The 24,435-nt window shown below is 67.8% G+C and overlaps 20 non-coding genes across 20 annotated transcripts; all 20 read left to right on the forward strand.

The window, feature by feature from the left end:
- The first annotated feature begins 914 nt into the window (after positions 1–914).
- TRNAK-UUU (transfer RNA lysine (anticodon UUU)) lies at positions 915–987 on the forward strand. Its single transcript has one exon. It is a non-coding gene; the product is annotated as a tRNA-Lys (tRNA).
- A 1,128-nt stretch (positions 988–2,115) lies between these two features.
- Positions 2,116–2,188, forward strand: TRNAK-UUU (transfer RNA lysine (anticodon UUU)). Its single transcript has one exon. It is a non-coding gene; the product is annotated as a tRNA-Lys (tRNA).
- Positions 2,189–3,316: 1,128 nt separating this feature from the next.
- Positions 3,317–3,389, forward strand: TRNAK-UUU (transfer RNA lysine (anticodon UUU)). The gene has a single exon. It is a non-coding gene; the product is annotated as a tRNA-Lys (tRNA).
- Positions 3,390–4,517: 1,128 nt separating this feature from the next.
- TRNAK-UUU (transfer RNA lysine (anticodon UUU)) lies at positions 4,518–4,590 on the forward strand. The gene has a single exon. It is a non-coding gene; the product is annotated as a tRNA-Lys (tRNA).
- Positions 4,591–5,718: 1,128 nt separating this feature from the next.
- TRNAK-UUU (transfer RNA lysine (anticodon UUU)) lies at positions 5,719–5,791 on the forward strand. The gene has a single exon. It is a non-coding gene; the product is annotated as a tRNA-Lys (tRNA).
- Positions 5,792–6,919: 1,128 nt separating this feature from the next.
- TRNAK-UUU (transfer RNA lysine (anticodon UUU)) lies at positions 6,920–6,992 on the forward strand. Its single transcript has one exon. It is a non-coding gene; the product is annotated as a tRNA-Lys (tRNA).
- A 1,128-nt stretch (positions 6,993–8,120) lies between these two features.
- Positions 8,121–8,193, forward strand: TRNAK-UUU (transfer RNA lysine (anticodon UUU)). The gene has a single exon. It is a non-coding gene; the product is annotated as a tRNA-Lys (tRNA).
- A 1,128-nt stretch (positions 8,194–9,321) lies between these two features.
- Positions 9,322–9,394, forward strand: TRNAK-UUU (transfer RNA lysine (anticodon UUU)). Its single transcript has one exon. It is a non-coding gene; the product is annotated as a tRNA-Lys (tRNA).
- Positions 9,395–10,522: 1,128 nt separating this feature from the next.
- On the forward strand, positions 10,523–10,595 carry TRNAK-UUU (transfer RNA lysine (anticodon UUU)). The gene has a single exon. It is a non-coding gene; the product is annotated as a tRNA-Lys (tRNA).
- A 1,128-nt stretch (positions 10,596–11,723) lies between these two features.
- On the forward strand, positions 11,724–11,796 carry TRNAK-UUU (transfer RNA lysine (anticodon UUU)). The gene has a single exon. It is a non-coding gene; the product is annotated as a tRNA-Lys (tRNA).
- Positions 11,797–12,924: 1,128 nt separating this feature from the next.
- On the forward strand, positions 12,925–12,997 carry TRNAK-UUU (transfer RNA lysine (anticodon UUU)). The gene has a single exon. It is a non-coding gene; the product is annotated as a tRNA-Lys (tRNA).
- A 1,128-nt stretch (positions 12,998–14,125) lies between these two features.
- Positions 14,126–14,198, forward strand: TRNAK-UUU (transfer RNA lysine (anticodon UUU)). Its single transcript has one exon. It is a non-coding gene; the product is annotated as a tRNA-Lys (tRNA).
- A 1,128-nt stretch (positions 14,199–15,326) lies between these two features.
- TRNAK-UUU (transfer RNA lysine (anticodon UUU)) lies at positions 15,327–15,399 on the forward strand. The gene has a single exon. It is a non-coding gene; the product is annotated as a tRNA-Lys (tRNA).
- A 1,127-nt stretch (positions 15,400–16,526) lies between these two features.
- Positions 16,527–16,599, forward strand: TRNAK-UUU (transfer RNA lysine (anticodon UUU)). Its single transcript has one exon. It is a non-coding gene; the product is annotated as a tRNA-Lys (tRNA).
- Positions 16,600–17,727: 1,128 nt separating this feature from the next.
- TRNAK-UUU (transfer RNA lysine (anticodon UUU)) lies at positions 17,728–17,800 on the forward strand. Its single transcript has one exon. It is a non-coding gene; the product is annotated as a tRNA-Lys (tRNA).
- Positions 17,801–18,928: 1,128 nt separating this feature from the next.
- Positions 18,929–19,001, forward strand: TRNAK-UUU (transfer RNA lysine (anticodon UUU)). Its single transcript has one exon. It is a non-coding gene; the product is annotated as a tRNA-Lys (tRNA).
- A 1,128-nt stretch (positions 19,002–20,129) lies between these two features.
- TRNAK-UUU (transfer RNA lysine (anticodon UUU)) lies at positions 20,130–20,202 on the forward strand. Its single transcript has one exon. It is a non-coding gene; the product is annotated as a tRNA-Lys (tRNA).
- A 1,127-nt stretch (positions 20,203–21,329) lies between these two features.
- On the forward strand, positions 21,330–21,402 carry TRNAK-UUU (transfer RNA lysine (anticodon UUU)). Its single transcript has one exon. It is a non-coding gene; the product is annotated as a tRNA-Lys (tRNA).
- Positions 21,403–22,529: 1,127 nt separating this feature from the next.
- Positions 22,530–22,602, forward strand: TRNAK-UUU (transfer RNA lysine (anticodon UUU)). The gene has a single exon. It is a non-coding gene; the product is annotated as a tRNA-Lys (tRNA).
- A 1,128-nt stretch (positions 22,603–23,730) lies between these two features.
- On the forward strand, positions 23,731–23,803 carry TRNAK-UUU (transfer RNA lysine (anticodon UUU)). Its single transcript has one exon. It is a non-coding gene; the product is annotated as a tRNA-Lys (tRNA).
- Positions 23,804–24,435: the final 632 nt, after the last annotated feature.

A 24,435-nucleotide genomic window follows, 5' to 3' on the forward strand; every position in this document is an offset into this window, starting at 1 on the left:
TCCGTCTATCGAGCCGACGCCGGGGTGCAGACAAAGCAGAGGGAGGCCAAAAGGGCACCTCTGGCTCCGAGCCCTCGGGACCAACGGGCGGCCGCCCCGCCCCCTTGGCTTCCTCTCGTGGGAGCCAGAAGGGCGCTCCCTCCGTCCTACGGATCTCGCCTGCTTTGGCTCCGTCGAGGACACGCGTCCGCTGCCACAGCTTTGTTCCCCAGGTGCCGCTTGGGACCTGACCCACGTGAAGCGTCCCTGCGCTCCCACGGCCGCTTTAGGCCCCTCGGCCTCGACTTGGACTTAGCGCTGTGTCCTGGTGGCTTCCTTTTCCGTTTTCAACGTACGCGGGTCAAGGGAATAGGGGGGGCATTTCCCTCCAGAAGCGACACGGGCCGGAAGCGCAGAAAGCGTGCCGTCCAAATCGCCCCTTTGGCCCTCTCTCCCGGGGGAGCAGCCAAAGGGAGCGCCCGCCCCAGCTCGGCTCCGAGCGCCAGCGCAGGAGCCGGGAGCGTGGCACGGGCAAAGGAGCTCCCCCGGCCTCGCTTCTGGGAAGCGGGGACGACGGCCATGGGCTGGAGGAGGCGGGGAGCGTCTGCGAGAAGCGCGGCAGCCGGGGGTGGCTCGCTCTGCGGTCTCTGTCAGGGCTAGGCCCGCGGGTGCCTCAGAGGCAGGCGGTAACAGGGAGGCAAGGCCGAGAAGGCGCGGCAGCCTCTCGGTCTTCCGGCGCCCTTCCGCCGGGACAGCTGAGCCGGGCTGCCAAAGCTCCCCAGCGTGGCATGACAAGGGGACGGTGGGTTACTCGGGGAAGGCCTGGCCTGAGCCCGCGGGCTTCTGGGAGCCGGAGGGCTGTGGAGTCCTCCCTACCGGTCGCCTTTTCCTGCCCAGTGTCTCTAGAGACCCCAACGGGGGCCCCTTCTCCGTGAGCCTGGCTAGCTCAGTCGGTAGAGCATCAGACTTTTAATCTGAGGGCCCAGGGTTCAAGTCCCTGGTCAGGCGAGAAAGGGCCCTACACCCCTCCCTGGGGCTCTACTGCGGGGCTCTCCTGTGTCTCTCTTCCTCCAGGGAGTCTTCCTTTTCCCTCTTCACTACCTGGCCTTTCCTCCCCCGGGGCCGTTTCCTGCCTGCCGCTCCACAGGCAACTTCCCCGCTGGCCTCCCCTTCTGCAGGAAAAAAAGGCCTCCGGGCCTCCACCAGGGCCCCGTCGCGCGGCTCCGTCTATCGAGCCGACGCCGGGGTGCAGACAAAGCAGAGGGAGGCCAAAAGGGCACCTCTGGCTCCGAGCCCTCGGGACCAACGGGCGGCCGCCCCGCCCCCTTGGCTTCCTCTCGTGGGAGCCAGAAGGGCGCTCCCTCCGTCCTACGGATCTCGCCTGCTTTGGCTCCGTCGAGGACACGCGTCCGCTGCCACAGCTTTGTTCCCCAGGTGCCGCTTGGGACCTGACCCACGTGAAGCGTCCCTGCGCTCCCACGGCCGCTTTAGGCCCCTCGGCCTCGACTTGGACTTAGCGCTGTGTCCTGGTGGCTTCCTTTTCCGTTTTCAACGTACGCGGGTCAAGGGAATAGGGGGGGCATTTCCCTCCAGAAGCGACACGGGCCGGAAGCGCAGAAAGCGTGCCGTCCAAATCGCCCCTTTGGCCCTCTCTCCCGGGGGAGCAGCCAAAGGGAGCGCCCGCCCCAGCTCGGCTCCGAGCGCCAGCGCAGGAGCCGGGAGCGTGGCACGGGCAAAGGAGCTCCCCCGGCCTCGCTTCTGGGAAGCGGGGACGACGGCCATGGGCTGGAGGAGGCGGGGAGCGTCTGCGAGAAGCGCGGCAGCCGGGGGTGGCTCGCTCTGCGGTCTCTGTCAGGGCTAGGCCCGCGGGTGCCTCAGAGGCAGGCGGTAACAGGGAGGCAAGGCCGAGAAGGCGCGGCAGCCTCTCGGTCTTCCGGCGCCCTTCCGCCGGGACAGCTGAGCCGGGCTGCCAAAGCTCCCCAGCGTGGCATGACAAGGGGACGGTGGGTTACTCGGGGAAGGCCTGGCCTGAGCCCGCGGGCTTCTGGGAGTCGGAGGGCTGTGGAGTCCTCCCTACCGGTCGCCTTTTCCTGCCCAGTGTCTCTAGAGACCCCAACGGGGGCCCCTTCTCCGTGAGCCTGGCTAGCTCAGTCGGTAGAGCATCAGACTTTTAATCTGAGGGCCCAGGGTTCAAGTCCCTGGTCAGGCGAGAAAGGGCCCTACGCCCCTCCCTGGGGCTCTTCTGCGGGGCTCTCCCGTGTCTCTCTTCCTCCAGGGAGTCTTCCTTTTCCCTCTTCACTACCTGGCCTTTCCTCCCCCGGGGCCGTTTCCTGCCTGCCGCTCCACAGGCAACTTCCCCGCTGGCCTCCCCTTCTGCAGGAAAAAAAGGCCTCCGGGCCTCCACCAGGGCCCCGTCGCGCGGCTCCGTCTATCGAGCCGACGCCGGGGTGCAGACAAAGCAGAGGGAGGCCAAAAGGGCACCTCTGGCTCCGAGCCCTCGGGACCAACGGGCGGCCGCCCCGCCCCCTTGGCTTCCTCTCGTGGGAGCCAGAAGGGCGCTCCCTCCGTCCTACGGATCTCGCCTGCTTTGGCTCCGTCGAGGACACGCGTCCGCTGCCACAGCTTTGTTCCCCAGGTGCCGCTTGGGACCTGACCCACGTGAAGCGTCCCTGCGCTCCCACGGCCGCTTTAGGCCCCTCGGCCTCGACTTGGACTTAGCGCTGTGTCCTGGTGGCTTCCTTTTCCGTTTTCAACGTACGCGGGTCAAGGGAATAGGGGGGGCATTTCCCTCCAGAAGCGACACGGGCCGGAAGCGCAGAAAGCGTGCCGTCCAAATCGCCCCTTTGGCCCTCTCTCCCGGGGGAGCAGCCAAAGGGAGCGCCCGCCCCAGCTCGGCTCCGAGCGCCAGCGCAGGAGCCGGGAGCGTGGCACGGGCAAAGGAGCTCCCCCGGCCTCGCTTCTGGGAAGCGGGGACGACGGCCATGGGCTGGAGGAGGCGGGGAGCGTCTGCGAGAAGCGCGGCAGCCGGGGGTGGCTCGCTCTGCGGTCTCTGTCAGGGCTAGGCCCGCGGGTGCCTCAGAGGCAGGCGGTAACAGGGAGGCAAGGCCGAGAAGGCGCGGCAGCCTCTCGGTCTTCCGGCGCCCTTCCGCCGGGACAGCTGAGCCGGGCTGCCAAAGCTCCCCAGCGTGGCATGACAAGGGGACGGTGGGTTACTCGGGGAAGGCCTGGCCTGAGCCCGTGGGCTTCTGGGAGCCGGAGGGCTGTGGAGTCCTCCCTACCGGTCGCCTTTTCCTGCCCAGTGTCTCTAGAGACCCCAACGGGGGCCCCTTCTCCGTGAGCCTGGCTAGCTCAGTTGGTAGAGCATCAGACTTTTAATCTGAGGGCCCAGGGTTCAAGTCCCTGGTCAGGCGAGAAAGGGCCCTACGCCCCTCCCTGGGGCTCTACTGCGGGGCTCTCCTGTGTCTCTCTTCCTCCAGGGAGTCTTCCTTTTCCCTCTTCACTACCTGGCCTTTCCTCCCCCGGGGCCGTTTCCTGCCTGCCGCTCCACAGGCAACTTCCCCGCTGGCCTCCCCTTCTGCAGGAAAAAAAGGCCTCCGGGCCTCCACCAGGGCCCCGTCGCGCGGCTCCGTCTATCGAGCCGACGCCGGGGTGCAGACAAAGCAGAGGGAGGCCAAAGGGGCACCTCTGGCTCCGAGCCCTCGGGACCAACGGGCGGCCGCCCCGCCCCCTTGGCTTCCTCTCGTGGGAGCCAGAAGGGCGCTCCCTCCGTCCTACGGATCTCGCCTGCTTTGGCTCCGTCGAGGACACGCGTCCGCTGCCACAGCTTTGTTCCCCAGGTGCCGCTTGGGACCTGACCCACGTGAAGCGTCCCTGCGCTCCCACGGCCGCTTTAGGCCCCTCGGCCTCGACTTGGACTTAGCGCTGTGTCCTGGTGGCTTCCTTTTCCGTTTTCAACGTACGCGGGTCAAGGGAATAGGGGGGGCATTTCCCTCCAGAAGCGACACGGGCCGGAAGCGCAGAAAGCGTGCCGTCCAAATCGCCCCTTTGGCCCTCTCTCCCGGGGGAGCAGCCAAAGGGAGCGCCCGCCCCAGCTCGGCTCCGAGCGCCAGCGCAGGAGCCGGGAGCGTGGCACGGGCAAAGGAGCTCCCCCGGCCTCGCTTCTGGGAAGCGGGGACGACGGCCATGGGCTGGAGGAGGCGGGGAGCGTCTGCGAGAAGCGCGGCAGCCGGGGGTGGCTCGCTCTGCGGTCTCTGTCAGGGCTAGGCCCGCGGGTGCCTCAGAGGCAGGCGGTAACAGGGAGGCAAGGCCGAGAAGGCGCGGCAGCCTCTCGGTCTTCCGGCGCCCTTCCGCCGGGACAGCTGAGCCGGGCTGCCAAAGCTCCCCAGCGTGGCATGACAAGGGGACGGTGGGTTACTCGGGGAAGGCCTGGCCTGAGCCCGCGGGCTTCTGGGAGCCGGAGGGCTGTGGAGTCCTCCCTACCGGTCGCCTTTTCCTGCCCAGTGTCTCTAGAGACCCCAACGGGGGCCCCTTCTCCGTGAGCCTGGCTAGCTCAGTCGGTAGAGCATCAGACTTTTAATCTGAGGGCCCAGGGTTCAAGTCCCTGGTCAGGCGAGAAAGGGCCCTACACCCCTCCCTGGGGCTCTACTGCGGGGCTCTCCTGTGTCTCTCTTCCTCCAGGGAGTCTTCCTTTTCCCTCTTCACTACCTGGCCTTTCCTCCCCCGGGGCCGTTTCCTGCCTGCCGCTCCACAGGCAACTTCCCCGCTGGCCTCCCCTTCTGCAGGAAAAAAAGGCCTCCGGGCCTCCACCAGGGCCCCGTCGCGCGGCTCCGTCTATCGAGCCGACGCCGGGGTGCAGACAAAGCAGAGGGAGGCCAAAAGGGCACCTCTGGCTCCGAGCCCTCGGGACCAACGGGCGGCCGCCCCGCCCCCTTGGCTTCCTCTCGTGGGAGCCAGAAGGGCGCTCCCTCCGTCCTACGGATCTCGCCTGCTTTGGCTCCGTCGAGGACACGCGTCCGCTGCCACAGCTTTGTTCCCCAGGTGCCGCTTGGGACCTGACCCACGTGAAGCGTCCCTGCGCTCCCACGGCCGCTTTAGGCCCCTCGGCCTCGACTTGGACTTAGCGCTGTGTCCTGGTGGCTTCCTTTTCCGTTTTCAACGTACGCGGGTCAAGGGAATAGGGGGGGCATTTCCCTCCAGAAGCGACACGGGCCGGAAGCGCAGAAAGCGTGCCGTCCAAATCGCCCCTTTGGCCCTCTCTCCCGGGGGAGCAGCCAAAGGGAGCGCCCGCCCCAGCTCGGCTCCGAGCGCCAGTGCAGGAGCCGGGAGCGTGGCACGGGCAAAGGAGCTCCCCCGGCCTCGCTTCTGGGAAGCGGGGACGACGGCCATGGGCTGGAGGAGGCGGGGAGCGTCTGCGAGAAGCGCGGCAGCCGGGGGTGGCTCGCTCTGCGGTCTCTGTCAGGGCTAGGCCCGCGGGTGCCTCAGAGGCAGGCGGTAACAGGGAGGCAAGGCCGAGAAGGCGCGGCAGCCTCTCGGTCTTCCGGCGCCCTTCCGCCGGGACAGCTGAGCCGGGCTGCCAAAGCTCCCCAGCGTGGCATGACAAGGGGACGGTGGGTTACTCGGGGAAGGCCTGGCCTGAGCCCGCGGGCTTCTGGGAGTCGGAGGGCTGTGGAGTCCTCCCTACCGGTCGCCTTTTCCTGCCCAGTGTCTCTAGAGACCCCAACGGGGGCCCCTTCTCCGTGAGCCTGGCTAGCTCAGTCGGTAGAGCATCAGACTTTTAATCTGAGGGCCCAGGGTTCAAGTCCCTGGTCAGGCGAGAAAGGGCCCTATGCCCCTCCCTGGGGCTCTTCTGCGGGGCTCTCCCGTGTCTCTCTTCCTCCAGGGAGTCTTCCTTTTCCCTCTTCACTACCTGGCCTTTCCTCCCCCGGGGCCGTTTCCTGCCTGCCGCTCCACAGGCAACTTCCCCGCTGGCCTCCCCTTCTGCAGGAAAAAAAGGCCTCCGGGCCTCCACCAGGGCCCCGTCGCGCGGCTCCGTCTATCGAGCCGACGCCGGGGTGCAGACAAAGCAGAGGGAGGCCAAAAGGGCACCTCTGGCTCCGAGCCCTCGGGACCAACGGGCGGCCGCCCCGCCCCCTTGGCTTCCTCTCGTGGGAGCCAGAAGGGCGCTCCCTCCGTCCTACGGATCTCGCCTGCTTTGGCTCCGTCGAGGACACGCGTCCGCTGCCACAGCTTTGTTCCCCAGGTGCCGCTTGGGACCTGACCCACGTGAAGCGTCCCTGCGCTCCCACGGCCGCTTTAGGCCCCTCGGCCTCGACTTGGACTTAGCGCTGTGTCCTGGTGGCTTCCTTTTCCGTTTTCAACGTACGCGGGTCAAGGGAATAGGGGGGGCATTTCCCTCCAGAAGCGACACGGGCCGGAAGCGCAGAAAGCGTGCCGTCCAAATCGCCCCTTTGGCCCTCTCTCCCGGGGGAGCAGCCAAAGGGAGCGCCCGCCCCAGCTCGGCTCCGAGCGCCAGCGCAGGAGCCGGGAGCGTGGCACGGGCAAAGGAGCTCCCCCGGCCTCGCTTCTGGGAAGCGGGGACGACGGCCATGGGCTGGAGGAGGCGGGGAGCGTCTGCGAGAAGCGCGGCAGCCGGGGGTGGCTCGCTCTGCGGTCTCTGTCAGGGCTAGGCCCGCGGGTGCCTCAGAGGCAGGCGGTAACAGGGAGGCAAGGCCGAGAAGGCGCGGCAGCCTCTCGGTCTTCCGGCGCCCTTCCGCCGGGACAGCTGAGCCGGGCTGCCAAAGCTCCCCAGCGTGGCATGACAAGGGGACGGTGGGTTACTCGGGGAAGGCCTGGCCTGAGCCCGTGGGCTTCTGGGAGCCGGAGGGCTGTGGAGTCCTCCCTACCGGTCGCCTTTTCCTGCCCAGTGTCTCTAGAGACCCCAACGGGGGCCCCTTCTCCGTGAGCCTGGCTAGCTCAGTTGGTAGAGCATCAGACTTTTAATCTGAGGGCCCAGGGTTCAAGTCCCTGGTCAGGCGAGAAAGGGCCCTACGCCCCTCCCTGGGGCTCTACTGCGGGGCTCTCCTGTGTCTCTCTTCCTCCAGGGAGTCTTCCTTTTCCCTCTTCACTACCTGGCCTTTCCTCCCCCGGGGCCGTTTCCTGCCTGCCGCTCCACAGGCAACTTCCCCGCTGGCCTCCCCTTCTGCAGGAAAAAAAGGCCTCCGGGCCTCCACCAGGGCCCCGTCGCGCGGCTCCGTCTATCGAGCCGACGCCGGGGTGCAGACAAAGCAGAGGGAGGCCAAAGGGGCACCTCTGGCTCCGAGCCCTCGGGACCAACGGGCGGCCGCCCCGCCCCCTTGGCTTCCTCTCGTGGGAGCCAGAAGGGCGCTCCCTCCGTCCTACGGATCTCGCCTGCTTTGGCTCCGTCGAGGACACGCGTCCGCTGCCACAGCTTTGTTCCCCAGGTGCCGCTTGGGACCTGACCCACGTGAAGCGTCCCTGCGCTCCCACGGCCGCTTTAGGCCCCTCGGCCTCGACTTGGACTTAGCGCTGTGTCCTGGTGGCTTCCTTTTCCGTTTTCAACGTACGCGGGTCAAGGGAATAGGGGGGGCATTTCCCTCCAGAAGCGACACGGGCCGGAAGCGCAGAAAGCGTGCCGTCCAAATCGCCCCTTTGGCCCTCTCTCCCGGGGGAGCAGCCAAAGGGAGCGCCCGCCCCAGCTCGGCTCCGAGCGCCAGCGCAGGAGCCGGGAGCGTGGCACGGGCAAAGGAGCTCCCCCGGCCTCGCTTCTGGGAAGCGGGGACGACGGCCATGGGCTGGAGGAGGCGGGGAGCGTCTGCGAGAAGCGCGGCAGCCGGGGGTGGCTCGCTCTGCGGTCTCTGTCAGGGCTAGGCCCGCGGGTGCCTCAGAGGCAGGCGGTAACAGGGAGGCAAGGCCGAGAAGGCGCGGCAGCCTCTCGGTCTTCCGGCGCCCTTCCGCCGGGACAGCTGAGCCGGGCTGCCAAAGCTCCCCAGCGTGGCATGACAAGGGGACGGTGGGTTACTCGGGGAAGGCCTGGCCTGAGCCCGCGGGCTTCTGGGAGCCGGAGGGCTGTGGAGTCCTCCCTACCGGTCGCCTTTTCCTGCCCAGTGTCTCTAGAGACCCCAACGGGGGCCCCTTCTCCGTGAGCCTGGCTAGCTCAGTCGGTAGAGCATCAGACTTTTAATCTGAGGGCCCAGGGTTCAAGTCCCTGGTCAGGCGAGAAAGGGCCCTACACCCCTCCCTGGGGCTCTACTGCGGGGCTCTCCTGTGTCTCTCTTCCTCCAGGGAGTCTTCCTTTTCCCTCTTCACTACCTGGCCTTTCCTCCCCCGGGGCCGTTTCCTGCCTGCCGCTCCACAGGCAACTTCCCCGCTGGCCTCCCCTTCTGCAGGAAAAAAAGGCCTCCGGGCCTCCACCAGGGCCCCGTCGCGCGGCTCCGTCTATCGAGCCGACGCCGGGGTGCAGACAAAGCAGAGGGAGGCCAAAAGGGCACCTCTGGCTCCGAGCCCTCGGGACCAACGGGCGGCCGCCCCGCCCCCTTGGCTTCCTCTCGTGGGAGCCAGAAGGGCGCTCCCTCCGTCCTACGGATCTCGCCTGCTTTGGCTCCGTCGAGGACACGCGTCCGCTGCCACAGCTTTGTTCCCCAGGTGCCGCTTGGGACCTGACCCACGTGAAGCGTCCCTGCGCTCCCACGGCCGCTTTAGGCCCCTCGGCCTCGACTTGGACTTAGCGCTGTGTCCTGGTGGCTTCCTTTTCCGTTTTCAACGTACGCGGGTCAAGGGAATAGGGGGGGCATTTCCCTCCAGAAGCGACACGGGCCGGAAGCGCAGAAAGCGTGCCGTCCAAATCGCCCCTTTGGCCCTCTCTCCCGGGGGAGCAGCCAAAGGGAGCGCCCGCCCCAGCTCGGCTCCGAGCGCCAGCGCAGGAGCCGGGAGCGTGGCACGGGCAAAGGAGCTCCCCCGGCCTCGCTTCTGGGAAGCGGGGACGACGGCCATGGGCTGGAGGAGGCGGGGAGCGTCTGCGAGAAGCGCGGCAGCCGGGGGTGGCTCGCTCTGCGGTCTCTGTCAGGGCTAGGCCCGCGGGTGCCTCAGAGGCAGGCGGTAACAGGGAGGCAAGGCCGAGAAGGCGCGGCAGCCTCTCGGTCTTCCGGCGCCCTTCCGCCGGGACAGCTGAGCCGGGCTGCCAAAGCTCCCCAGCGTGGCATGACAAGGGGACGGTGGGTTACTCGGGGAAGGCCTGGCCTGAGCCCGCGGGCTTCTGGGAGTCGGAGGGCTGTGGAGTCCTCCCTACCGGTCGCCTTTTCCTGCCCAGTGTCTCTAGAGACCCCAACGGGGGCCCCTTCTCCGTGAGCCTGGCTAGCTCAGTCGGTAGAGCATCAGACTTTTAATCTGAGGGCCCAGGGTTCAAGTCCCTGGTCAGGCGAGAAAGGGCCCTACGCCCCTCCCTGGGGCTCTTCTGCGGGGCTCTCCCGTGTCTCTCTTCCTCCAGGGAGTCTTCCTTTTCCCTCTTCACTACCTGGCCTTTCCTCCCCCGGGGCCGTTTCCTGCCTGCCGCTCCACAGGCAACTTCCCCGCTGGCCTCCCCTTCTGCAGGAAAAAAAGGCCTCCGGGCCTCCACCAGGGCCCCGTCGCGCGGCTCCGTCTATCGAGCCGACGCCGGGGTGCAGACAAAGCAGAGGGAGGCCAAAAGGGCACCTCTGGCTCCGAGCCCTCGGGACCAACGGGCGGCCGCCCCGCCCCCTTGGCTTCCTCTCGTGGGAGCCAGAAGGGCGCTCCCTCCGTCCTACGGATCTCGCCTGCTTTGGCTCCGTCGAGGACACGCGTCCGCTGCCACAGCTTTGTTCCCCAGGTGCCGCTTGGGACCTGACCCACGTGAAGCGTCCCTGCGCTCCCACGGCCGCTTTAGGCCCCTCGGCCTCGACTTGGACTTAGCGCTGTGTCCTGGTGGCTTCCTTTTCCGTTTTCAACGTACGCGGGTCAAGGGAATAGGGGGGGCATTTCCCTCCAGAAGCGACACGGGCCGGAAGCGCAGAAAGCGTGCCGTCCAAATCGCCCCTTTGGCCCTCTCTCCCGGGGGAGCAGCCAAAGGGAGCGCCCGCCCCAGCTCGGCTCCGAGCGCCAGCGCAGGAGCCGGGAGCGTGGCACGGGCAAAGGAGCTCCCCCGGCCTCGCTTCTGGGAAGCGGGGACGACGGCCATGGGCTGGAGGAGGCGGGGAGCGTCTGCGAGAAGCGCGGCAGCCGGGGGTGGCTCGCTCTGCGGTCTCTGTCAGGGCTAGGCCCGCGGGTGCCTCAGAGGCAGGCGGTAACAGGGAGGCAAGGCCGAGAAGGCGCGGCAGCCTCTCGGTCTTCCGGCGCCCTTCCGCCGGGACAGCTGAGCCGGGCTGCCAAAGCTCCCCAGCGTGGCATGACAAGGGGACGGTGGGTTACTCGGGGAAGGCCTGGCCTGAGCCCGTGGGCTTCTGGGAGCCGGAGGGCTGTGGAGTCCTCCCTACCGGTCGCCTTTTCCTGCCCAGTGTCTCTAGAGACCCCAACGGGGGCCCCTTCTCCGTGAGCCTGGCTAGCTCAGTTGGTAGAGCATCAGACTTTTAATCTGAGGGCCCAGGGTTCAAGTCCCTGGTCAGGCGAGAAAGGGCCCTACGCCCCTCCCTGGGGCTCTACTGCGGGGCTCTCCTGTGTCTCTCTTCCTCCAGGGAGTCTTCCTTTTCCCTCTTCACTACCTGGCCTTTCCTCCCCCGGGGCCGTTTCCTGCCTGCCGCTCCACAGGCAACTTCCCCGCTGGCCTCCCCTTCTGCAGGAAAAAAAGGCCTCCGGGCCTCCACCAGGGCCCCGTCGCGCGGCTCCGTCTATCGAGCCGACGCCGGGGTGCAGACAAAGCAGAGGGAGGCCAAAGGGGCACCTCTGGCTCCGAGCCCTCGGGACCAACGGGCGGCCGCCCCGCCCCCTTGGCTTCCTCTCGTGGGAGCCAGAAGGGCGCTCCCTCCGTCCTACGGATCTCGCCTGCTTTGGCTCCGTCGAGGACACGCGTCCGCTGCCACAGCTTTGTTCCCCAGGTGCCGCTTGGGACCTGACCCACGTGAAGCGTCCCTGCGCTCCCACGGCCGCTTTAGGCCCCTCGGCCTCGACTTGGACTTAGCGCTGTGTCCTGGTGGCTTCCTTTTCCGTTTTCAACGTACGCGGGTCAAGGGAATAGGGGGGGCATTTCCCTCCAGAAGCGACACGGGCCGGAAGCGCAGAAAGCGTGCCGTCCAAATCGCCCCTTTGGCCCTCTCTCCCGGGGGAGCAGCCAAAGGGAGCGCCCGCCCCAGCTCGGCTCCGAGCGCCAGCGCAGGAGCCGGGAGCGTGGCACGGGCAAAGGAGCTCCCCCGGCCTCGCTTCTGGGAAGCGGGGACGACGGCCATGGGCTGGAGGAGGCGGGGAGCGTCTGCGAGAAGCGCGGCAGCCGGGGGTGGCTCGCTCTGCGGTCTCTGTCAGGGCTAGGCCCGCGGGTGCCTCAGAGGCAGGCGGTAACAGGGAGGCAAGGCCGAGAAGGCGCGGCAGCCTCTCGGTCTTCCGGCGCCCTTCCGCCGGGACAGCTGAGCCGGGCTGCCAAAGCTCCCCAGCGTGGCATGACAAGGGGACGGTGGGTTACTCGGGGAAGGCCTGGCCTGAGCCCGCGGGCTTCTGGGAGCCGGAGGGCTGTGGAGTCCTCCCTACCGGTCGCCTTTTCCTGCCCAGTGTCTCTAGAGACCCCAACGGGGGCCCCTTCTCCATGAGCCTGGCTAGCTCAGTCGGTAGAGCATCAGACTTTTAATCTGAGGGCCCAGGGTTCAAGTCCCTGGTCAGGCGAGAAAGGGCCCTACACCCCTCCCTGGGGCTCTACTGCGGGGCTCTCCCGTGTCTCTCTTCCTCCAGGGAGTCTTCCTTTTCCCTCTTCACTACCTGGCCTTTCCTCCCCCGGGGCCGTTTCCTGCCTGCCGCTCCACAGGCAACTTCCCCGCTGGCCTCCCCTTCTGCAGGAAAAAAAGGCCTCCGGGCCTCCACCAGGGCCCCGTCGCGCGGCTCCGTCTATCGAGCCGACGCCGGGGTGCAGACAAAGCAGAGGGAGGCCAAAAGGGCACCTCTGGCTCCGAGCCCTCGGGACCAACGGGCGGCCGCCCCGCCCCCTTGGCTTCCTCTCGTGGGAGCCAGAAGGGCGCTCCCTCCGTCCTACGGATCTCGCCTGCTTTGGCTCCGTCGAGGACACGCGTCCGCTGCCACAGCTTTGTTCCCCAGGTGCCGCTTGGGACCTGACCCACGTGAAGCGTCCCTGCGCTCCCACGGCCGCTTTAGGCCCCTCGGCCTCGACTTGGACTTAGCGCTGTGTCCTGGTGGCTTCCTTTTCCGTTTTCAACGTACGCGGGTCAAGGGAATAGGGGGGGCATTTCCCTCCAGAAGCGACACGGGCCGGAAGCGCAGAAAGCGTGCCGTCCAAATCGCCCCTTTGGCCCTCTCTCCCGGGGGAGCAGCCAAAGGGAGCGCCCGCCCCAGCTCGGCTCCGAGCGCCAGCGCAGGAGCCGGGAGCGTGGCACGGGCAAAGGAGCTCCCCCGGCCTCGCTTCTGGGAAGCGGGGACGACGGCCATGGGCTGGAGGAGGCGGGGAGCGTCTGCGAGAAGCGCGGCAGCCGGGGGTGGCTCGCTCTGCGGTCTCTGTCAGGGCTAGGCCCGCGGGTGCCTCAGAGGCAGGCGGTAACAGGGAGGCAAGGCCGAGAAGGCGCGGCAGCCTCTCGGTCTTCCGGCGCCCTTCCGCCGGGACAGCTGAGCCGGGCTGCCAAAGCTCCCCAGCGTGGCATGACAAGGGGACGGTGGGTTACTCGGGGAAGGCCTGGCCTGAGCCCGCGGGCTTCTGGGAGTCGGAGGGCTGTGGAGTCCTCCCTACCGGTCGCCTTTTCCTGCCCAGTGTCTCTAGAGACCCCAACGGGGGCCCCTTCTCCGTGAGCCTGGCTAGCTCAGTCGGTAGAGCATCAGACTTTTAATCTGAGGGCCCAGGGTTCAAGTCCCTGGTCAGGCGAGAAAGGGCCCTACGCCCCTCCCTGGGGCTCTTCTGCGGGGCTCTCCCGTGTCTCTCTTCCTCCAGGGAGTCTTCCTTTTCCCTCTTCACTACCTGGCCTTTCCTCCCCCGGGGCCGTTTCCTGCCTGCCGCTCCACAGGCAACTTCCCCGCTGGCCTCCCCTTCTGCAGGAAAAAAAGGCCTCCGGGCCTCCACCAGGGCCCCGTCGCGCGGCTCCGTCTATCGAGCCGACGCCGGGGTGCAGACAAAGCAGAGGGAGGCCAAAAGGGCACCTCTGGCTCCGAGCCCTCGGGACCAACGGGCGGCCGCCCCGCCCCCTTGGCTTCCTCTCGTGGGAGCCAGAAGGGCGCTCCCTCCGTCCTACGGATCTCGCCTGCTTTGGCTCCGTCGAGGACACGCGTCCGCTGCCACAGCTTTGTTCCCCAGGTGCCGCTTGGGACCTGACCCACGTGAAGCGTCCCTGCGCTCCCACGGCCGCTTTAGGCCCCTCGGCCTCGACTTGGACTTAGCGCTGTGTCCTGGTGGCTTCCTTTTCCGTTTTCAACGTACGCGGGTCAAGGGAATAGGGGGGGCATTTCCCTCCAGAAGCGACACGGGCCGGAAGCGCAGAAAGCGTGCCGTCCAAATCGCCCCTTTGGCCCTCTCTCCCGGGGGAGCAGCCAAAGGGAGCGCCCGCCCCAGCTCGGCTCCGAGCGCCAGCGCAGGAGCCGGGAGCGTGGCACGGGCAAAGGAGCTCCCCCGGCCTCGCTTCTGGGAAGCGGGGACGACGGCCATGGGCTGGAGGAGGCGGGGAGCGTCTGCGAGAAGCGCGGCAGCCGGGGGTGGCTCGCTCTGCGGTCTCTGTCAGGGCTAGGCCCGCGGGTGCCTCAGAGGCAGGCGGTAACAGGGAGGCAAGGCCGAGAAGGCGCGGCAGCCTCTCGGTCTTCCGGCGCCCTTCCGCCGGGACAGCTGAGCCGGGCTGCCAAAGCTCCCCAGCGTGGCATGACAAGGGGACGGTGGGTTACTCGGGGAAGGCCTGGCCTGAGCCCGCGGGCTTCTGGGAGCCGGAGGGCTGTGGAGTCCTCCCTACCGGTCGCCTTTTCCTGCCCAGTGTCTCTAGAGACCCCAACGGGGGCCCCTTCTCCGTGAGCCTGGCTAGCTCAGTCGGTAGAGCATCAGACTTTTAATCTGAGGGCCCAGGGTTCAAGTCCCTGGTCAGGCGAGAAAGGGCCCTACGCCCCTCCCTGGGGCTCTTCTGCGGGGCTCTCCCGTGTCTCTCTTCCTCCAGGGAGTCTTCCTTTTCCCTCTTCACTACCTGGCCTTTCCTCCCCCGGGGCCGTTTCCTGCCTGCCGCTCCACAGGCAACTTCCCCGCTGGCCTCCCCTTCTGCAGGAAAAAAAGGCCTCCGGGCCTCCACCAGGGCCCCGTCGCGCGGCTCCGTCTATCGAGCCGACGCCGGGGTGCAGACAAAGCAGAGGGAGGCCAAAAGGGCACCTCTGGCTCCGAGCCCTCGGGACCAACGGGCGGCCGCCCCGCCCCCTTGGCTTCCTCTCGTGGGAGCCAGAAGGGCGCTCCCTCCGTCCTACGGATCTCGCCTGCTTTGGCTCCGTCGAGGACACGCGTCCGCTGCCACAGCTTTGTTCCCCAGGTGCCGCTTGGGACCTGACCCACGTGAAGCGTCCCTGCGCTCCCACGGCCGCTTTAGGCCCCTCGGCCTCGACTTGGACTTAGCGCTGTGTCCTGGTGGCTTCCTTTTCCGTTTTCAACGTACGCGGGTCAAGGGAATAGGGGGGGCATTTCCCTCCAGAAGCGACACGGGCCGGAAGCGCAGAAAGCGTGCCGTCCAAATCGCCCCTTTGGCCCTCTCTCCCGGGGGAGCAGCCAAAGGGAGCGCCCGCCCCAGCTCGGCTCCGAGCGCCAGCGCAGGAGCCGGGAGCGTGGCACGGGCAAAGGAGCTCCCCCGGCCTCGCTTCTGGGAAGCGGGGACGACGGCCATGGGCTGGAGGAGGCGGGGAGCGTCTGCGAGAAGCGCGGCAGCCGGGGGTGGCTCGCTCTGCGGTCTCTGTCAGGGCTAGGCCCGCGGGTGCCTCAGAGGCAGGCGGTAACAGGGAGGCAAGGCCGAGAAGGCGCGGCAGCCTCTCGGTCTTCCGGCGCCCTTCCGCCGGGACAGCTGAGCCGGGCTGCCAAAGCTCCCCAGCGTGGCATGACAAGGGGACGGTGGGTTACTCGGGGAAGGCCTGGCCTGAGCCCGCGGGCTTCTGGGAGCCGGAGGGCTGTGGAGTCCTCCCTACCGGTCGCCTTTTCCTGCCCAGTGTCTCTAGAGACCCCAACGGGGGCCCCTTCTCCGTGAGCCTGGCTAGCTCAGTTGGTAGAGCATCAGACTTTTAATCTGAGGGCCCAGGGTTCAAGTCCCTGGTCAGGCGAGAAAGGGCCCTACGCCCCTCCCTGGGGCTCTACTGCGGGGCTCTCCCATGTCTCTCTTCCTCCAGTGAGTCTTCCTTTTCCCTCTTCACTACCTGGCCTTTCCTCCCCCGGGGCCGTTTCCTGCCTGCCGCTCCACAGGCAACTTCCCCGCTGGCCTCCCCTTCTGCAGGAACAAAGGCCTCCGGGCCTCCACCAGGGCCCCGTCGGGCGGCTCCGTCTATCGAGCCGACGCCGGGGTGCAGACAAAGCAGAGGGAGGCCAAAGGGGCACCTCTGGCTCCGAGCCCTCGGGACCAACGGGCGGCCGCCCCGCCCCCTTGGCTTCCTCTCGTGGGAGCCAGAAGGGCGCTCCCTCCGTCCTACGGATCTCGCCTGCTTTGGCTCCGTCGAGGACACGCGTCCGCTGCCACAGCTTTGTTCCCCAGGTGCCGCTTGGGACCTGACCCACGTGAAGCGTCCCTGCGCTCCCACGGCCGCTTTAGGCCCCTCGGCCTCGACTTGGACTTAGCGCTGTGTCCTGGTGGCTTCCTTTTCCGTTTTCAACGTACGCGGGTCAAGGGAATAGGGGGGGCATTTCCCTCCAGAAGCGACATGGGCCGGAAGCGCAGAAAGCGTGCCGTCCAAATCGCCCCTTTGGCCCTCTCTCCCGGGGGAGCAGCCAAAGGGAGCGCCCGCCCCAGCTCGGCTCCGAGCGCCAGCGCAGGAGCCGGGAGCGTGGCACGGGCAAAGGAGCTCCCCCGGCCTCGCTTCTGGGAAGCGGGGACGACGGCCATGGGCTGGAGGAGGCGGGGAGCGTCTGCGAGAAGCGCGGCAGCCGGGGGTGGCTCGCTCTGCGGTCTCTGTCAGGGCTAGGCCCGCGGGTGCCTCAGAGGCAGGCGGTAACAGGGAGGCAAGGCCGAGAAGGCGCGGCAGCCTCTCGGTCTTCCGGCGCCCTTCCGCCGGGACAGCTGAGCCGGGCTGCCAAAGCTCCCCAGCGTGGCATGACAAGGGGACGGTGGGTTACTCGGGGAAGGCCTGGCCTGAGCCCGTGGGCTTCTGGGAGCCGGAGGGCTGTGGAGTCCTCCCTACCGGTCGCCTTTTCCTGCCCAGTGTCTCTAGAGACCCCAACGGGGGCCCCTTCTCCGTGAGCCTGGCTAGCTCAGTTGGTAGAGCATCAGACTTTTAATCTGAGGGCCCAGGGTTCAAGTCCCTGGTCAGGCGAGAAAGGGCCCTACGCCCCTCCCTGGGGCTCTACTGCGGGGCTCTCCTGTGTCTCTCTTCCTCCAGGGAGTCTTCCTTTTCCCTCTTCACTACCTGGCCTTTCCTCCCCCGGGGCCGTTTCCTGCCTGCCGCTCCACAGGCAACTTCCCCGCTGGCCTCCCCTTCTGCAGGAAAAAAAGGCCTCCGGGCCTCCACCAGGGCCCCGTCGCGCGGCTCCGTCTATCGAGCCGACGCCGGGGTGCAGACAAAGCAGAGGGAGGCCAAAAGGGCACCTCTGGCTCCGAGCCCTCGGGACCAACGGGCGGCCGCCCCGCCCCCTTGGCTTCCTCTCGTGGGAGCCAGAAGGGCGCTCCCTCCGTCCTACGGATCTCGCCTGCTTTGGCTCCGTCGAGGACACGCGTCCGCTGCCACAGCTTTGTTCCCCAGGTGCCGCTTGGGACCTGACCCACGTGAAGCGTCCCTGCGCTCCCACGGCCGCTTTAGGCCCCTCGGCCTCGACTTGGACTTAGCGCTGTGTCCTGGTGGCTTCCTTTTCCGTTTTCAACGTACGCGGGTCAAGGGAATAGGGGGGGCATTTCCCTCCAGAAGCGACACGGGCCGGAAGCGCAGAAAGCGTGCCGTCCAAATCGCCCCTTTGGCCCTCTCTCCCGGGGGAGCAGCCAAAGGGAGCGCCCGCCCCAGCTCGGCTCCGAGCGCCAGCGCAGGAGCCGGGAGCGTGGCACGGGCAAAGGAGCTCCCCCGGCCTCGCTTCTGGGAAGCGGGGACGACGGCCATGGGCTGGAGGAGGCGGGGAGCGTCTGCGAGAAGCGCGGCAGCCGGGGGTGGCTCGCTCTGCGGTCTCTGTCAGGGCTAGGCCCGCGGGTGCCTCAGAGGCAGGCGGTAACAGGGAGGCAAGGCCGAGAAGGCGCGGCAGCCTCTCGGTCTTCCGGCGCCCTTCCGCCGGGACAGCTGAGCCGGGCTGCCAAAGCTCCCCAGCGTGGCATGACAAGGGGACGGTGGGTTACTCGGGGAAGGCCTGGCCTGAGCCCGTGGGCTTCTGGGAGCCGGAGGGCTGTGGAGTCCTCCCTACCGGTCGCCTTTTCCTGCCCAGTGTCTCTAGAGACCCCAACGGGGGCCCCTTCTCCGTGAGCCTGGCTAGCTCAGTCGGTAGAGCATCAGACTTTTAATCTGAGGGCCCAGGGTTCAAGTCCCTGGTCAGGCGAGAAAGGGCCCTACGCCCCTCCCTGGGGCTCTTCTGCGGGGCTCTCCCGTGTCTCTCTTCCTCCAGGGAGTCTTCCTTTTCCCTCTTCACTACCTGGCCTTTCCTCCCCCGGGGCCGTTTCCTGCCTGCCGCTCCACAGGCAACTTCCCCGCTGGCCTCCCCTTCTGCAGGAAAAAAAGGCCTCCGGGCCTCCACCAGGGCCCCGTCGCGCGGCTCCGTCTATCGAGCCGACGCCGGGGTGCAGACAAAGCAGAGGGAGGCCAAAAGGGCACCTCTGGCTCCGAGCCCTCGGGACCAACGGGCGGCCGCCCCGCCCCCTTGGCTTCCTCTCGTGGGAGCCAGAAGGGCGCTCCCTCCGTCCTACGGATCTCGCCTGCTTTGGCTCCGTCGAGGACACGCGTCCGCTGCCACAGCTTTGTTCCCCAGGTGCCGCTTGGGACCTGACCCACGTGAAGCGTCCCTGCGCTCCCACGGCCGCTTTAGGCCCCTCGGCCTCGACTTGGACTTAGCGCTGTGTCCTGGTGGCTTCCTTTTCCGTTTTCAACGTACGCGGGTCAAGGGAATAGGGGGGGCATTTCCCTCCAGAAGCGACACGGGCCGGAAGCGCAGAAAGCGTGCCGTCCAAATCGCCCCTTTGGCCCTCTCTCCCGGGGGAGCAGCCAAAGGGAGCGCCCGCCCCAGCTCGGCTCCGAGCGCCAGCGCAGGAGCCGGGAGCGTGGCACGGGCAAAGGAGCTCCCCCGGCCTCGCTTCTGGGAAGCGGGGACGACGGCCATGGGCTGGAGGAGGCGGGGAGCGTCTGCGAGAAGCGCGGCAGCCGGGGGTGGCTCGCTCTGCGGTCTCTGTCAGGGCTAGGCCCGCGGGTGCCTCAGAGGCAGGCGGTAACAGGGAGGCAAGGCCGAGAAGGCGCGGCAGCCTCTCGGTCTTCCGGCGCCCTTCCGCCGGGACAGCTGAGCCGGGCTGCCAAAGCTCCCCAGCGTGGCATGACAAGGGGACGGTGGGTTACTCGGGGAAGGCCTGGCCTGAGCCCGCGGGCTTCTGGGAGCCGGAGGGCTGTGGAGTCCTGCCTACCGGTCGCCTTTACCTGCCCAGTGTCTCTAGAGACCCCAACGGGGGCCCCTTCTCCGTGAGCCTGGCTAGCTCAGTCGGTAGAGCATCAGACTTTTAATCTGAGGGCCCAGGGTTCAAGTCCCTGGTCAGGCGAGAAAGTGCCCTACGCCCCTCCCTGGGGCTCTTCTGCGGGGCTCTCCCGTGTCTCTCTTCCTCCAGGGAGTCTTCCTTTTCCCTCTTCACTACCTGGCCTTTCCTCCCCCGGGGCCGTTTCCTGCCTGCCGCTCCACAGGCAACTTCCCCGCTGGCCTCCCCTTCTGCAGGAAAAAAAGGCCTCCGGGCCTCCACCAGGGCCCCGTCGCGCGGCTCCGTCTATCGAGCCGACGCCGGGGTGCAGACAAAGCAGAGGGAGGCCAAAAGGGCACCTCTGGCTCCGAGCCCTCGGGACCAACGGGCGGCCGCCCCGCCCCCTTGGCTTCCTCTCGTGGGAGCCAGAAGGGCGCTCCCTCCGTCCTACGGATCTCGCCTGCTTTGGCTCCGTCGAGGACACGCGTCCGCTGCCACAGCTTTGTTCCCCAGGTGCCGCTTGGGACCTGACCCACGTGAAGCGTCCCTGCGCTCCCACGGCCGCTTTAGGCCCCTCGGCCTCGACTTGGACTTAGCGCTGTGTCCTGGTGGCTTCCTTTTCCGTTTTCAACGTACGCGGGTCAAGGGAATAGGGGGGGCATTTCCCTCCAGAAGCGACACGGGCCGGAAGCGCAGAAAGCGTGCCGTCCAAATCGCCCCTTTGGCCCTCTCTCCCGGGGGAGCAGCCAAAGGGAGCGCCCGCCCCAGCTCGGCTCCGAGCGCCAGCGCAGGAGCCGGGAGCGTGGCACGGGCAAAGGAGCTCCCCCGGCCTCGCTTCTGGGAAGCGGGGACGACGGCCATGGGCTGGAGGAGGCGGGGAGCGTCTGCGAGAAGCGCGGCAGCCGGGGGTGGCTCGCTCTGCGGTCTCTGTCAGGGCTAGGCCCGCGGGTGCCTCAGAGGCAGGCGGTAACAGGGAGGCAAGGCCGAGAAGGCGCGGCAGCCTCTCGGTCTTCCGGCGCCCTTCCGCCGGGACAGCTGAGCCGGGCTGCCAAAGCTCCCCAGCGTGGCATGACAAGGGGACGGTGGGTTACTCGGGGAAGGCCTGGCCTGAGCCCGCGGGCTTCTGGGAGCCGGAGGGCTGTGGAGTCCTCCCTACCGGTCGCCTTTTCCTGCCCAGTGTCTCTAGAGACCCCAACGGGGGCCCCTTCTCCGTAAGCCTGGCTAGCTCAGTCGGTAGAGCATCAGACTTTTAATCTGAGGGCCCAGGGTTCAAGTCCCTGGTCAGGCGAGAAAGGGCCCTACGCCCCTCCCTGGGGCTCTACTGCGGGGCTCTCCCATGTCTCTCTTCCTCCAGTGAGTCTTCCTTTTCCCTCTTCACTACCTGGCCTTTCCTCCCCCGGGGCCGTTTCCTGCCTGCCGCTCCACAGGCAACTTCCCCGCTGGCCTCCCCTTCTGCAGGAACAAAGGCCTCCGGGCCTCCACCAGGGCCCCGTCGGGCGGCTCCGTCTATCGAGCCGACGCCGGGGTGCAGACAAAGCAGAGGGAGGCCAAAGGGGCACCTCTGGCTCCGAGCCCTCGGGACCAACGGGCGGCCGCCCCGCCCCCTTGGCTTCCTCTCGTGGGAGCCAGAAGGGCGCTCCCTCCGTCCTACGGATCTCGCCTGCTTTGGCTCCGTCGAGGACACGCGTCCGCTGCCACAGCTTTGTTCCCCAGGTGCCGCTTGGGACCTGACCCACGTGAAGCGTCCCTGCGCTCCCACGGCCGCTTTAGGCCCCTCGGCCTCGACTTGGACTTAGCGCTGTGTCCTGGTGGCTTCCTTTTCCGTTTTCAACGTACGCGGGTCAAGGGAATAGGGGGGGCATTTCCCTCCAGAAGCGACACGGGCCGGAAGCGCAGAAAGCGTGCCGTCCAAATCGCCCCTTTGGCCCTCTCTCCCGGGGGAGCAGCCAAAGGGAGCGCCCGCCCCAGCTCGGCTCCGAGCGCCAGCGCAGGAGCCGGGAGCGTGGCACGGGCAAAGGAGCTCCCCCGGCCTCGCTTCTGGGAAGCGGGGACGACGGCCATGGGCTGGAGGAGGCGGGGAGCGTCTGCGAGAAGCGCGGCAGCCGGGGGTGGCTCGCTCTGCGGTCTCTGTCAGGGCTAGGCCCGCGGGTGCCTCAGAGGCAGGCGGTAACAGGGAGGCAAGGCCGAGAAGGCGCGGCAGCCTCTCGGTCTTCCGGCGCCCTTCCGCCGGGACAGCTGAGCCGGGCTGCCAAAGCTCCCCAGCGTGGCATGACAAGGGGACGGTGGGTTACTCGGGGAAGGCCTGGCCTGAGCCCGTGGGCTTCTGGGAGCCGGAGGGCTGTGGAGTCCTCCCTACCGGTCGCCTTTTCCTGCCCAGTGTCTCTAGAGACCCCAAGGGGGGCCCCTTCTCCGTGAGCCTGGCTAGCTCAGTTGGTAGAGCATCAGACTTTTAATCTGAGGGCCCAGGGTTCAAGTCCCTGGTCAGGCGAGAAAGGGCCCTGCGCCCCTCCCTGGGGCTCTACTGCGGGGCTGTCCCATGTCTCTCTTCCTCCAGTGAGTCTTCCTTTTCCCTCTTCACTACCTGGCCTTTCCTCCCCCGGGGCCGTTTCCTGCCTGCCGCTCCACAGGCAACTTCCCCGCTGGCCTCCCCTTCTGCAGGAACAAAGGCCTCCGGGCCTCCACCAGGGCCCCGTCGGGCGGCTCCGTCTATCGAGCCGACGCCGGGGTGCAGACAAAGCAGAGGGAGGCCAAAGGGGCACCTCTGGCTCCGAGCCCTCGGGACCAACGGGCGGCCGCCCCGCCCCCTTGGCTTCCTCTCGTGGGAGCCAGAAGGGCGCTCCCTCCGTCCTACGGATCTCGCCTGCTTTGGCTCCGTCGAGGACACGCGTCCGCTGCCACAGCTTTGTTCCCCAGGTGCCGCTTGGGACCTGACCCACGTGAAGCGTCCCTGCGCTCCCACGGCCGCTTTAGGCCCCTCGGCCTCGACTTGGACTTAGCGCTGTGTCCTGGTGGCTTCCTTTTCCGTTTTCAACGTACGCGGGTCAAGGGAATAGGGGGGGCATTTCCCTCCAGAAGCGACACGGGCCGGAAGCGCAGAAAGCGTGCCGTCCAAATCGCCCCTTTGGCCCTCTCTCCCGGGGGAGCAGCCAAAGGGAGCGCCCGCCCCAGCTCGGCTCCGAGCGCCAGCGCAGGAGCCGGGAGCGTGGCACGGGCAAAGGAGCTCCCCCGGCCTCGCTTCTGGGAAGCGGGGACGACGGCCATGGGCTGGAGGAGGCGGGGAGCGTCTGCGAGAAGCGCGGCAGCCGGGGGTGGCTCGCTCTGCGGTCTCTGTCAGGGCTAGGCCCGCGGGTGCCTCAGAGGCAGGCGGTAACAGGGAGGCAAGGCCGAGAAGGCGCGGCAGCCTCTCGGTCTTCCGGCGCCCTTCCGCCGGGACAGCTGAGCCGGGCTGCCAAAGCTCCCCAGCGTGGCATGACAAGGGGACGGTGGGTTACTCGGGGAAGGCCTGGCCTGAGCCCGCGGGCTTCTGGGAGCCGGAGGGCTGTGGAGTCCTGCCTACCGGTCGCCTTTTCCTGCCCAGTGTCTCTAGAGACCCCAACGGGGGCCCCTTCTCCGTGAGCCTGGCTAGCTCAGTCGGTAGAGCATCAGACTTTTAATCTGAGGGCCCAGGGTTCAAGTCCCTGGTCAGGCGAGAAAGGGCCCTACGCCCCTCCCTGGGGCTCTTCTGCGGGGCTCTCCTGTGTCTCTCTTCCTCCAGGGAGTCTTCCTTTTCCCTCTTCACTACCTGGCCTTTCCTCCCCCGGGGCCGTTTCCTGCCTGCCGCTCCACAGGCAACTTCCCCGCTGGCCTCCCCTTCTGCAGGAAAAAAAGGCCTCCGGGCCTCCACCAGGGCCCCGTCGGGCGGCTCCGTCTATCGAGCCGACGCCGGGGTGCAGACAAAGCAGAGGGAGGCCAAAAGGGCACCTCTGGCTCCGAGCCCTCGGGACCAACGGGCGGCCGCCCCGCCCCCTTGGCTTCCTCTCGTGGGAGCCAGAAGGGCGCTCCCTCCGTCCTACGGATCTCGCCTGCTTTGGCTCCGTCGAGGACACGCGTCCGCTGCCACAGCTTTGTTCCCCAGGTGCCGCTTGGGACCTGACCCACGTGAAGCGTCCCTGCGCTCCCACGGCCGCTTTAGGCCCCTCGGCCTCGACTTGGACTTAGCGCTGTGTCCTGGTGGCTTCCTTTTCCGTTTTCAACGTACGCGGGTCAAGGGAATAGGGGGGGCATTTCCCTCCAGAAGCGACACGGGCCGGAAGCGCAGAAAGCGTGCCGTCCAAATCGCCCCTTTGGCCCTCTCTCCCGGGGGAGCAGCCAAAGGGAGCGCCCGCCCCAGCTCGGCTCCGAGCGCCAGCGCAGGAGCCGGGAGCGTGGCACGGGCAAAGGAGCTCCCCCGGCCTCGCTTCTGGGAAGCGGGGACGACGGCCATGGGCTGGAGGAGGCGGGGAGCGTCTGCGAGAAGCGCGGCAGCCGGGGGTGGCTCGCTCTGCGGTCTCTGTCAGGGCTAGGCCCGCGGGTGCCTCAGAGGCAGGCGGTAACAGGGAGGCAAGGCCGAGAAGGCGCGGCAGCCTCTCGGTCTTCCGGCGCCCTTCCGCCGGGACAGCTGAGCCGGGCTGCCAAAGCTCCCCAGCGTGGCATGACAAGGGGACGGTGGGTTACTCGGGGAAGGCCTGGCCTGAGCCCGCGGGCTTCTGGGAGCCGGAGGGCTGTGGAGTCCTGCCTACCGGTCGCCTTTACCTGCCCAGTGTCTCTAGAGACCCCAACGGGGGCCCCTTCTCCGTGAGCCTGGCTAGCTCAGTCGGTAGAGCATCAGACTTTTAATCTGAGGGCCCAGGGTTCAAGTCCCTGGTCAGGCGAGAAAGGGCCCTGCGCCCCTCCCTGGGGCTCTACTGCGGGGCTGTCCCATGTCTCTCTTCCTCCAGTGAGTCTTCCTTTTCCCTCTTCACTACCTGGCCTTTCCTCCCCCGGGGCCGTTTCCTGCCTGCCGCTCCACAGGCAACTTCCCCGCTGGCCTCCCCTTCTGCAGGAACAAAGGCCTCCGGGCCTCCACCAGGGCCCCGTCGGGCGGCTCCGTCTATCGAGCCGACGCCGGGGTGCAGACAAAGCAGAGGGAGGCCAAAGGGGCACCTCTGGCTCCGAGCCCTCGGGACCAACGGGCGGCCGCCCCGCCCCCTTGGCTTCCTCTCGTGGGAGCCAGAAGGGCGCTCCCTCCGTCCTACGGATCTCGCCTGCTTTGGCTCCGTCGAGGACACGCGTCCGCTGCCACAGCTTTGTTCCCCAGGTGCCGCTTGGGACCTGACCCACGTGAAGCGTCCCTGCGCTCCCACGGCCGCTTTAGGCCCCTCGGCCTCGACTTGGACTTAGCGCTGTGTCCTGGTGGCTTCCTTTTCCGTTTTCAACGTACGCGGGTCAAGGGAATAGGGGGGGCATTTCCCTCCAGAAGCGACACGGGCCGGAAGCGCAGAAAGCGTGCCGTCCAAATCGCCCC

The sequence above is a fragment of the Pelodiscus sinensis genome, chromosome 22 (assembly GCF_052426305.1).
Source record: "Pelodiscus sinensis isolate ZL-2025 chromosome 22, ASM5242630v1, whole genome shotgun sequence".
Taxonomy (NCBI): domain Eukaryota; kingdom Metazoa; phylum Chordata; order Testudines; family Trionychidae; genus Pelodiscus; species Pelodiscus sinensis.